Source organism: Prionailurus viverrinus, unplaced genomic scaffold (genome assembly GCF_022837055.1).
Source record: "Prionailurus viverrinus isolate Anna unplaced genomic scaffold, UM_Priviv_1.0 scaffold_40, whole genome shotgun sequence".
NCBI lineage: Eukaryota > Metazoa > Chordata > Mammalia > Carnivora > Felidae > Prionailurus > Prionailurus viverrinus.
The window spans coordinates 4,632,238-4,645,118 of record NW_025927608.1 but is presented as its reverse complement, the minus strand read 5'-3'; the positions used below and the strand labels follow the sequence as shown (position 1 = coordinate 4,645,118).

The following is a 12,881-nucleotide window of genomic DNA, read 5'->3' as shown; positions in this document are numbered from 1 at the left end:
GAAACTGCCCAAGCATCCATCAACTGATGACTAAACTGAGATGTAGTATATGGAATGTAATATTATTTAGCCGTAAAAACATGAAATCTTGTCATTTTCCACGAGGTGGATGGAGCGAGAGAATGTTATGCTGGGTGAAATAAGCCTGTCAGAGAAACACAAATAGCAGATGATTTCACTAACATATGCAAATGAAACAAAACAAAGGGGGGGGGGAGGAGACAGTGACAAACAGACTCTTAACTAGAAAACAAACTGAGGGCTTCCACAGTGAGGTGGGGGAATGGGTGAAACAGCTGCTGGGGATTAAGAAGTGCACCTGGGATGAGCACCGGGTGACGCGTGGAAGTGTTGCTCTATATTGTACACCTGAAACTAATATTACACTGTATGTTTACTAAGTGCAATTTAAAGTAAAAGATAACAAAGGTTAAGACACCTACCTACCAGGTTTTCTGCAGTTTTAAATCTCTTCATTAGGTTGGAAAAATAACCATAAATTTTTTTAAAAAGCATGTATGATGTGGGGGACAGTTTGTGCCCTTACCTCGGTCTCTGGTTCCAGCAGGACTCGGAAAGTGGGTCCCAGCTCATTCTTCTAGAAGGTCTTGAGACGAACATTTTGTGTATTCAAGTCCTAATGGAATGCAGCTCCTGTTCTTCTGAATTTCTGTCAGGGCTTCTTCCCGGAAACAAGCCTGAATCTGGAACAAACCATTGACTGCATCGATGAGGTGATGTCGTGGGACCCTGCAATGTCTTGTGCAAATACTGTCCGGGAAGGGGAGGAAGGAAACACGGGAACAGCCCAGAAAATGCAAGGGCCTGTGCAGCTCAGCAACCAGCTTGCCCAGGGAAGCCACCCAGCACCCACTCCTCAGCACTCAGTACAATAAGACAAAATCTCTCTGGCGACGCAGGAGATGCCAAGTTGCTGCAAAGCTCCCAAAGTCTCCCCTGGGGCGGGCGGCAGAACCCGCTGGAAACACAGCTCTGCTCTCTGTCCTGAGACAGCGGTAGAGGCCCTGTGTCCTCTGGGAGCAACAGAAGCCCTTCCTGCTCTGAAGTGCCCTGGGTCAGAAAAGCCGATGGTGCGCCCTCTGCTGGCCATCAATGCCTAGGCAGAGGAGCCTGCCCCTCCAGGTCTGTGGTGCTGGAGCTCTCTCTGCTGGCCACCATGGGAATTCCTGCAATGTTGAAGGCCCTGGCCGCTCAGCTGAAGGACTGAAGGTGCTCTGGGCAACTCAGCCTGTTCTCCACATTGGGAAGGGTCTTAGTGACAGGGACTGGGACACAAAGAAATCTTTTCCTTCTCCTTTTTTTTTTTTTGAGTGAAGAATGAAACCGAATTTATTAACATAATGACATCATTTGTAATGTTTTAAGCAATGTCCACGGAAATATAGACCGCCAATTTACACATGCTGAGCAAAAGTTAATTCTGTTTACCACCAGAGTATTTAGGTTAGATAAAGAATTGACACCTTTGAGAGAGAGATAACTGCTTCCAGCTATGGAATGAATGAGTCCTAGGGATACAAGAGACAGCCAATGGAATAGAGTCAATCCTGTAATAATATTGTTGCATGCTTTCACAGGATTGCTACACTTGTGCTGAAGTACAACATAATTTACAGACATATGGAATGACTACAATGTATGCCTAAAACTAATACAACATATGTGAGAAGAATATTTCAATGAAAAGTTGACATCCTTTACACTATCTTTAATTTATCTTTTTTTTTGCCAATAAACTATCATTCCTGGGTCACTTGGGTGGCTTAGTCTGTTAAGCGTCCAACTTCCCCTCGGGTCATGATCTTGCAGTCCATGAGATTGAGCCCTGCGTCAGGTTCTGTCCTGACAGCTCAGAGCCTGGAGCTTGCCTCAGATTTGGTGTCTCCTGCTCTCTCCCCACTCCCTCCCTCAGACTCTCTCCAAAAAATAAATACAGAAACATTATAAATTTAAAACAATCATTCCTAATTTAGAATCTGTGAAATTCCATTTATACTAGATTCTCTAACATCACCATCTTGATGTAGAGAGCTTATCTGAATAGTCACTAATAATATCTTTGATGACACATATGAGGCAGGGTCAGAATGCAACTTACAGGGAGCTACACATCTGTTATGAATTTATTGTATGTATCCTTGGCTAATATTTCCAATGAAATGTGCTTTAGTGATACAGATGTATGAAATAATGTCCATCAGTCATATAGGTCAAATTCCTATAGGACCATTCATTATGCCTTCAATTACTAACTGCCATCTCTTCAAAATTAAAAGAAAGCTGGGACAAGAAAATGTCTTTGAATTTGATGTAAGACAAGACTATGGTGTTTTAAAAGGTTCACCTACCATCTGGCATCCTCAGTTTGGCAGTGGACAGGAGGATAAAAACCCACGATCTTGATGCACACCACTAGCTCCAGAGGGAGAATATGGACCTTCTTGTCAAATACTTTTTATCAATATCAGCAGTTCAACTCTGCCAGGTTCAGACTGCCGGCTCTGGGGGCAACACAATGCCTGATGCCTGGGTTCAGAACATGAGGAAGACCAGCTGGTAGGGAGCTGCGGGGAAATCCAACAGGGCCTGGGGAAGTGAGGGAGATGGGTCCGGCTTCCCTCCCCACAGGGCGGCTCTAGTGTTTACCTGCCAAAGAGCAGCACACTCTCCCTCAAGACATCCCTCCCCATGACAGAACATGAGGCTGTGCCCCCACAATTCCAGGAGAAATGAGGGATACCCATCTTTTCAAATGCAATAGCCTCTGCAAAGCTTGGCCCCAGGGATGTTGGAGTCTTGGAGTCATACAACACTGGTGCCCATGATACCTGCCGTTTCTGCCCCAGCACTCAGAGACACTTCATACATCCCCTCTCCCCTGGCCCATCTCACCCCATCCACATTCCTGGACCAGGTCTCTACTTTCTCCTTGTACTTCTTCTTTGTCTCTCTTTATCTCTAACCACATCACTCTCTATTTCTTCCTTTCACTCTCTAGGACTTGCCCAATTCCCCTATCACAAATTCAATGTCTCTCTCCCTGCCTGTCTCTTTCTCCACCTCTCCCCAGGCTTCAGGATATCCGCTTTCTGCATGGAGCCCTGTCCGGGAGCACAGGGCACTCCTGTCTCTCCCTCTCTCATGTCTTGTTTTGTCCCAGGCCCTGATCACAATGGAGGAGAATCCCCTGTACAGCAGCTGCTCATGTTGACATTTGCTAGAGCAATGCTGGCAGCATGTGGACAGCCAGACATTTACCCTTGGTGGCTAATCCATGACCCAAAAGCTTCTGGAGGGCTGGCTGCTTCCCTAAGCTGGGAGGAAAAAGGGGCTCAGAGGTTTCGGGGTGCCTGGGGCAAAGTGGATTGGCTTGGCCGATGTAGAAGGAGCCATATGCTTACCCACAACTCTCCTGGGTGGTGTCCAAGGAACCTATCTCAGACCATGGAGCTCTGCCCTCCCGATTCCTCAATAAGGCAACAGGGGAAGCTTTGTGGGACATCATGTGGGACTCACCACAAAAGCTGCGCCATTTGCCCCCTTGAGGCCACCTAGATTGGTGCTATTGGGGGAAGCTGGTAAGGTGCACAAGGGCACAAGAGCTGAGTTAATGCAGGGCCTCCTTACCGCTCTCCTGAATCCATTCCTCACCATCGGAAGAGACCCTTTCCTGGAGACAGATACCTGCCCTCCTCACAGCATGAACCCCATCAACTAGCATGCACGCCATGTGCTCATGAGTATCTATCTACAGATATAACAACCACCACCAGATCTCCCTAAAGGACGTATCCAACTCCTCAGATGGAACTATAGGTCCCTTCCAGGCATCACAACCCCAAAGGATGATCTGTCTTCTTCCACCAATCCTGTACATACTATGTGTTGGCTGAATGCATATACAGGAACCCCAAAGTGTACGCTTGATGGGGAATGAGTGTTGATTTTCCTGGAAGCTGACGCTGACACAGAAACACAACTGTGACAAGTGTATTAGGGGACATTAGGAAGGACAAAGTGGAGTGGACAGGGTAGGCAGGGAAAGCATTCAGACCAAGGGGCAGATTAGACACCATCTCTAAATATATAATAACCATAGCTGGTTTGTAATGGTTCAGTGTCCTCTCCAAATTTCAAACGGATTGTCCTCTACGTCAAAGTGATTTTGACTTATTGCAAAGGGATCTTCTGTTCTCCTCTATGCATTTTGTCTTCTACAATACATCTGTGGCCTTGGATGAGCACATATTTGTGTGGCTGCATTTGTATGTCTACCTCAGATCTTAGATGTAGATGCCTGAATATACACATTCTCATACTTATCTTTTCCTTCTTTGTAAAGTAGGACCTGAATTTTAATAGAACAAACACAGGGGTCGTTGTTGTATCTTTGGAAACAGGAATTGCCAATCTCCCAACCTCAGGCATTATACCCTTAGTTTCATGAAACTGAATGAACATCTGTTGATGATCTTCTGTGTGCAGATACATTCATTTCCACCCTGAGAAGGGTGAATTCACACTCATCCCATACATTTTACAAATTCCTTATGTGCTTAACCACCTCTTCATCGCACTGACCTCAGAGACCAACACTGTTCCTGCTTCCCAGATTACAATGCTGAGGCTCTGAGATGGCCCCACTGAGAGCTGGCATTAGGGCTGAGACAGCAGGATCACAGGCAGTGCCTCTGGAAATTGTGAGGGAAGTTTCAGAGATGTAAACTTTCATGCAGGATGGTGACAGTAGGTTCAGGCGTGCGGTGACAAGATTCCAGCAGGGGCGTTTCCTGGCCAACCCTGATTTCCCTGCTAAGAGTCTGATTCAGGCTGAAGGCCAAGGAAGCCACACAGCTAATCTACAACCTTTCATCACATTTAGTCTCACAGAGGCACACAAACTTAGGCAGACAAGCATCCCATAAGAACCAAGGAAAACTACAAAGCTCCAGGGCATTCTTTCACAAGGATCCAGAATCTTCAGAAGAACCTCCAAGAGAAACAACAGTCTTTATTTAGATAATGAACTGGGTGCACTTTGGCCACAATGACATTTCAGAGATGATACCTGCATGGACTATCCTTGAACCCATACAGCAGCTCTGTGTGGATGCCACTCTGCGCTCACTATCCCTGCCCAGGTTGTGGGCCCTGCCACAAATGGCCTCCAACTCCATTTCACTGAGTCCAACACCCTCCTCTCTGTACCATCTCAGCTCTCCCTTCTCATGCACAGTCTCCAATTCATTTCCATGAGTTTCATGTCTCCGTCTCTTGTACTTGAGGACCCATTACTGGAGCTGCCATTATTGTAGACCAGAAGCTCCATGTAATTTAACGCACGTGACTCTCTCCCCATTAGGACAGTTGAAGCCCCTGATGGTAAGGGTTTGCCTCATCTCTCACAGAGCCAGGGACATGGACTGTGTGCTGGGCACATCTGCAGAACTGATATGCCTGCTTTTCTATTAAAAGACTCTTTCCTTCTCCACAAATGATATATGCAGCCCAGCTCAGTAATGGAAATGACACAGCCCAACATATGTATGTCCTGAGAAACTTGAGGAATCTTAACAGTGTCCTCATCCAGCAGCACCCTTGCATTACAAATCGTGTGAGGCCATCTCTACGTCTTCTCAAAGACTCAACAACATAGAAGCTGAACATGCTGAACATGTCAACTCATACAGCTCAGTTCATCTCACAAATAGTCGAGGTGGAGGTGGTGGGTCCTGTCCCACCATCAAGGAGCTGGAGGTAGCCCATAGAGCCCATGAACAGTGAAAATTGTATCTCTGCAGGGTGGACCTGGGAAAGAAGGAGGTCCTCTTGCATACATAGGGACCTACAGAACAGAAGTGACAGCTGTGTTGGTATGACAGACAGAAGCAGAACGCTCACAGGAGCTGAAACACAATGATGCAGGTGTCAGCACCTGGCCCCTCATTCATTCATGGGTTCTAGTAGAACAGAGCATCAGTGTCAGAAAACTCTACCCTTCCATGAGGTCCCACCTATAGCCTGAAAGTACCAGATGCTGCAAGGAGAAACTACCATCTCCAAACATCACTGAACATGTTTACAAATGCAGAAAGCCAAGGAGTCCTATTCTAGAATATTGATGGCATTAATGCGAGTCTAATAAAGGAAAGTATTCCAGAGAGGCAGGTATCTGTGTCCAGGATCCCTCTGGTGTCCTCTTCCACCATATCTGCAGACTTTTTCTTTGCACATTGAGAACAGACAGAACATGAAGGAATGAAAGAAATGACCAGAACCGCACAGAGATCCAGGGCCACCCCAAGGTCAAAGATCTACCTGCCATCCCATGCCTGTCCTCACTCTGCTTCCCTCCCTGACAAAGACATCTTCTGTGCAAGGCCACAGAGACCTCTGAGGAGATGGGGATTCCTGGAGTCCAGCATGGGACCTGAAAATGTGTTTTCTGAGGGAAACACATTACCTGTGCATATTCACTGGTCTCAAGTATGTTTATCTTAATTCACAGGTAATTCAGCTATTAAATATAATATGAGTTGCAGAGGTATTTTGTGCCATTGTAAAAGGGAGGTAGAAATTCTACATAAAAGAATGAACACAAACATGTCTCAATTTCAGGTGTAAAACTCCCATAAGGTATCATGAGACAAAGTACCAATTACAGCTGCTCCCGGGACACAAGAGAACCTGCTCAAACACAACTGAAGAACTCTGTGATGTACTGGCCCTGCAGGTAATCACTGATTCTCTCCCTTCACGACTGCAGTTCCACGTACATTTTTTATTACACGTGCCACTTCTGAAAATTCAGAGTATTTCCACCTAGGGGACAACTGGAGAAATTCTCTATCATACATTTACCAACACAGAAGGACCAGTAATGAATTATGAAATTTTTCTAAGAAACCTCAGCACTGCACAAAGCACACAATATAATGTTGGAAAGAGTTTTTATCTATTCCAGTCACAAGGCTCATAGAAGACATTCTGAACAAATTCATGGCCTACACTGAAATAGGAAAAAATGAAAATAATCAGGATAATCCTGTGTAAAGAAGGTGTGGAAGGAGTCAGATGCTCCAGAAGACTTGAGGCTGCAGTGAAGTGTCATCCTCCTCAAGTTATTTCCACAAACACTAAGTGAGAGCCACGTGGTCCTCAGCCTCCATGCACTTGTGGCATCCAGAGGCACTAGCTAACATGATGATGTTACACTGGAGAAGCCTGGAGGCTTGTGAGGACGTAAATCAAACAGTAAAGACACCAGAGGAAAAAGAAAACCAGACAAGGCCAGATAAAAGTTTCCAGAAAGTATTGCAACTGAAACTGGCAACAGAATTTACCTTGTCTTTCTCTGCATCCTTGGTAGAGACACCACTGATATTGCCCATGGGAGCTGCATCACGTCTTAGGTCTCATAAAGGATGGACGTGGATGGAGGTTGATTCTGATTTGCATAGACTGTGTGGAAGAAAAACAAACCATCCACCACATGTTTCATTATATTCAACTCATTCACACTCTCGGGTCCCTTACCAGGGACAGAGCATTTTTCATGTGCCTCCGGTGACTCTTGAGGACAAGAGGGAGATCTGATCCTGTCTCTTGAGGAAGGTTTACAGGGCCCTGGTTCAGGTGTTTTTATAACTAATCAAGCAGCTGTTAACAGCTCAGGTCTCAACTCACTAGAAAGTATGTTAGGGGGGTGTTTCATCCCTCAGACAGCCCAGCACATGGTGTCTGTACCAGCTACATCCTAGGGTGTGCTATGTCTGTCAGCATGTATAAGGCCTCTTTCCTTCTCTATCAGAGACATGTGTTGCCCAGCTCACTACGTGGAAATGACTGCCCATTTCATGCATGTCCTGAGAAACTTGAAGAACCTTACAACGTCCTCACTTAGGCTGACTTGAAAGCCCTGTGGTGCCATCACTGAATCTCCTCCTAACACATAACAAGTAAAAGACACAACGTGTTTTATAAGTCAACTTATACTGGTCATATCATCTTTCCACATGGTGGAGGAGGAAGGTGAGGTTCCAGAGGACCCCAGTTTGGAGAAGGTGGGGGTGGTACAAAGCCCATGGGTGGTGATAAATGTCAGCTCACGGGGTATCACATGGAGGGCACTTCTGGGAAAGGAGGAAATGTCCTGGAAACCACGTGGACCTGCAGGACAGAAATTAAACTTTTGAGATTTGGTAGGGTAAAAGGTGAAAAATCCAACAACAACACCAACACAAACACTAACATACCTGAACCCCAGTGAAGCCGGAATGGTACCTGTCTCCTTCCTCTCCACCTGGTTTCAACAAGGCAGCATCAGTGCCACTAAACTGCACCCTTCTCAAGGGGTCCCACCTAGAATTTCTAGGAGTTGGAGGAGACAAAGCAGTGCATTGCTAGCAGCATGATACTATCTGTGTCTGCAAATTTAGGGAAGGAAGTGGCTAATATTAAAGCACCAGAGGGATAATTCCACACCACTAAAGACAGTCTGTTCCACACACACAGTCTTCTATGTCCAGGACTACTCTCCACCCAGATATTCACCACCTCAACAGCTCCGTCTTGGCATAGTAAGAGCTGACACGATGAGGAAGAATTTTGTTTCTGTACCATCATTTACATCGTTAATCCATTTCAAGTTAATTCTTGGAGCGGTATAAAATAAGGTGTTAAGCTTTATTCTTATACACGTGAATATCCAATTTCCCCTTCGGAGAGACCCCTGCACTGCTGATGGTTCAGCGCCTGGTGCCATCTGGGATCTAAACCCAAACCAAACCCTAACCCTAACACTAACACTAATTCAATACCAAAATCTGACAACACCACGTGCCTGGGGTCGAGGAGCGGTGCAGACTCACTCCACATGGAACCTGGAAACTCACGATGTTGTGTCCCATGCCCGGCTGCAGCTGCCCGAGATGATTCCTGAGGCCTCCCCGACCAGGGGCCCATCGACTTGTGTGGCCTTGCCAGCCAAAGCCTGATCATGACCGGCACGCACCCTTGTGCCCTCAACTCAGCCCTTCGGGGAGACCGCTGCCATGCTGTGGGCATGGGGACTGGAGCCTCCTGGAACCTAACCCTAACCCTAATCCTACCTTGAACCGGGACCCTCCACTGAAACCTAAGCCGGCCTCGAACCCTAATCATACACTTGAGCCGCCCCGTCGCATGGGCCCTCACTTCAGCCTTCCAGGGCGATCACAAGACCAGAGTCGCTTCGGCTCTAGGGACGTCCCTGGACCGACCCTAACTCTAGCTAAGGCTCTCTCCCCATGGGGACCCAATACCAAAGTCTTAAAACAGCACGTGCCTGAGGTCAAGAAGTGGTGCAGGCTCACATGGCATGGAACCTGAAAGCTTACCATGTCGTTTCCCAAGCCCGGCTGCAGCTGCCGGATTTCTGAGGCCTCCCCGACCAGGGGCCCATAGACTTGTGTGGCCTTGGCTGCCAAAGACTGACCCTGACCAGCACCCTCCCTTGTGCCCTCAAATAAGCCTTATGGGGAGACCATTGTCTTGCTGTGGGTTTGGCGCCTGGAAACTCCTGGGACCTAACCCTAACCCTAAACCTACACCCAACCAGACACCTCCAAGGAATCCAAAGCCGGCCTCGAACCCTAACCCTACACTTGAGCCGCCCCGTTGCATGGGCTCTCACTTCAGCCTCGAGGGAGATCACGAGACCGGAGTCGCTTCGGCCCTGGCAACGTCCCTGGACTGAACCCTAACCCTAGCTAATGATCTCTCCCCATGGGGACACAATATTAAAGTGACAACGCCACGCACCTAGGGTCCGGAAACGGTGCAGACTTATTCGGCATGGAACCTAGAAGCTCACCACGTCATTTCCCAGGCCCGGGTTAGCTGCCCGAGAGGATACTGAGGCCTCCCCTACCAGGGGCCCATCGACTTGTGTGGCCTTGGAACCAAAGACTGATCCTAAACGGCATCCTCCCTTGTGCCCTCAACACAGCCCTTCGGGGAGACCATTGCTCTCCTGTGGGTTTGGCACTTGGAGCCTCCTGGAAGGGTAGGTTGCCTACCCTAACCCTAACCCTACCACCGAAACAGGGTCCTCCAACAAGACCTAAGCCAGCCTTGAACCCTAACCCTACACTTGAGCCGCCCCGTCCCATGTCCCCTCACTTAAGCCCTCGAATGAAATCACGAGACTGGAGTCGCTTCGGCCATGGTGACATCCTTGGACTGAACCCTAACCCTAGATTAGGCTTTCTACCCATGGTGACCCAATACCACAGTCTGACAACACCACGTGCCTGGGATCCAGAAGTGGTTCAGGCTCACTCAGCATGGAACCTGGAAGCACACCATATCATTTCCCAGGCCCGCTACAGCTGCACGAGAGGATTCCTGAGGCCTCCCCGAAAGGGGGCCCATCGACGTGTGTGGCCTGGCAGCCAAAGACTGATCCTGACCAGCACCGTCCCTTGTGCCCTCAACTCAGCCCTTCGGGGAGACCAGTGCCCTGCTGTGGGTTCGGTGTCTGGAGCCTCCTGGAACCTAACCCTAACCCTAACCCTACCCCAAACCAGGACCTTCCACCAAAAACGAAGCCGGCCTGGAACACTAATCCTACACTTGAGCTGCCCATCGCATGGGCCCTCACTTCAGCCCTCGAGGGAGATCATGAGACTGGAGTCACTTCAGCCCTGGCAACGTCCCTGGACCGAACACTAACCCTAGTTAAGCCTCTCTCCCCATGCGGACCCAATAGCAAAGTCTGAAAACACCACGCACCTTGGGTCCAGAAGCAGTGCAGGCTCACTCGGCATGGAACCTGGAAGTTTACCATGTCGTTTCCCAGGCCCGGCTGAAGCTGCCTGAGAGGACTCCTGAGGCCTCCCCGACCAGGGGACCGTCAACCTATGAGGCCTTGGCAGCCAAAGACTGACCCTGACCGGCACCCTCCCTTGTGCCCTCAACTAAGCCTTAGGGGGAGACCACTGCCCTGCTGTGGGTTCGGCGCCTGGAGCCTACTGGGAGCTAACCCTAACACTCACCTACCCCGAACCGGGACCCTCCACTGAAACCGAAGCCGGCCTCACACCCTAACCTTACACATGAGCCGCCCCATCGCATGGGCCCTCACTTCAGCCCTCGAAGGAGATCACGAGACCGGAGTTGCTTCGGCCCTGGCGACGTCCCTGGGCAGAAACCTAACCCTAGCTAAAGCTCTCTCCCCATGGGGACCCAATACTAAAGTATGACAACACCACGCACCTGGGGTTCAGAAGAGCTGCAGAAAGACTCGGCAAGGTACCTGGAAGCTCACCATGTCTTTCCCAGGCATGGCTGCAGCTTCCCGAGAGGATTCCTGAGGACTCCCCGACCAGGGGCCCATCGACGTGTGTGGCCTTGGCAGCCAAAGACTGATCCTGACCGTCACCATCCCTTGTGCCCTCAACTCAGCCCTTCAGGGATACCACTGCCCTGCTGTGGGTTCAGTGCCTGGAGCCTCCTGGGACATAACCCTAACCCTAACCCTACCCCGAAACGGGACACTCCACCAAAACCGAAGCGGGCCTCGAACACTAAGCCTACATTTGAGCCGCACCATCGCATGGGCCCTGACTTCAGCCCTCGAGGGAGATCACGAGACCGGAGTTGCTTCGTCCCTGGCGATGTCCCTGGACTTAACCCTAACCCTAGTTAAGGCTCTCTCCCCATGGGGACCCAATACCAAAGTCTGACAACACCACCCACCTGTGGTCCAGAAGCGGTGCAGGCTCACTTGGCATGGAACCTGGAAGCTCACCATGTCGTTTCAAGGACCGGCTGCAGCTGCCCCAGATGATTCCTGAGGCCTCCGCGACCAGGGGAGCGTCGACCTGTGTGGCCTTGGCAGCCAAAGACGGATCCTGACTGGCACCTCCCTTGTGCCCTCAACTCAGCCCTTCGGGGAGACCACTGCCCTGCTGTGGGTTCAGCACCTGGAGCCTCCTGGGACCTAACCGTATCCCTAAACCTTCCCCGAACGGGGACCCTCCACCGAAACCGAAGCCGGCCTCGAACCCTAACCCTGCACTTGAGCTGCCCCGTCGCATGGGCCCTCACTTCAGACCTCGAGGGAGCTCAGGAGACCGGAGTCGCTTCAGCCCTGGCGACGTCCCTGGACTGAACCCTAACCCTAGCAAAGGCGCTCTAACCATGGGGACCCAATAGCAAACTGACAACACCACGCGACTGGGATCCAGAAGCGGTGCAGGCTCAGTTGGCATGGAACCTGGAAGCTCACCATGTCAATTCCCAAGCCCAGCTGCAGCTGCCAGAGAGGATTCCTGAGGCCTCCCTACCAGGGGCCCATCGACGAGTGTGGCTTCGCAGCCAAAGACTGATCCTGACCCTCCACAAAACTGAAGCCAGCCTCAAAAACTAACCCTACACTTGAGCTTCCACATTGCATGGGCCCTAATTTCAGCCCTTGCGGGACATCACAAGACTGGAATCTTTCAGCTCCGGCGACGTCCCTGGACCGAACCCTAACCCTAACCCTAGCTAAGACTCTCTCCCCATGGGACCCAATACCAAAGTCTGACAACACCACGCACCTGGTTTCCAGAAGCGGTATAGGCTCACTCATCAAGGAACCTGGAACCTCACCATGTCGTTTCCCAGGCCCGGCTGCAGGTGCCCGAGAGGATTCCTGAGGCCTCTCTGACCAGGGGCCCATCGACGTGTGTGGCCTTGGCAGCCAAAGACAGATCCTGACCAGCACCCACCCTTTTGCACTCAACTCAGCCCTTCGGGGAGACCACTGCCCTGCTGTGTGTTTGGCGCCTGGAGCCTCCTGGTACCTAAACCTAACCCTATCCCGAATCAGGACT

The 12,881-nt window shown here is 49.8% G+C and overlaps 1 long non-coding RNA gene across 2 annotated transcripts in view; it reads right to left on the bottom strand.

The window, feature by feature from the left end:
• LOC125159027 (uncharacterized) overlaps window positions 1-12,881 on the bottom strand; it is a 58,447-nt gene that overhangs the window by 23,143 nt on the left and 22,423 nt on the right. For both annotated transcript variants that reach the window (XR_007149657.1, XR_007149656.1), the window contains exons 3-4: window positions 7,365-7,482; window positions 548-704 (exon numbers count right to left, since the gene is read on the bottom strand). This is a non-coding gene — a long non-coding RNA (uncharacterized LOC125159027). The remainder of the gene's footprint in view (window positions 1-547; window positions 705-7,364; window positions 7,483-12,881) is intronic.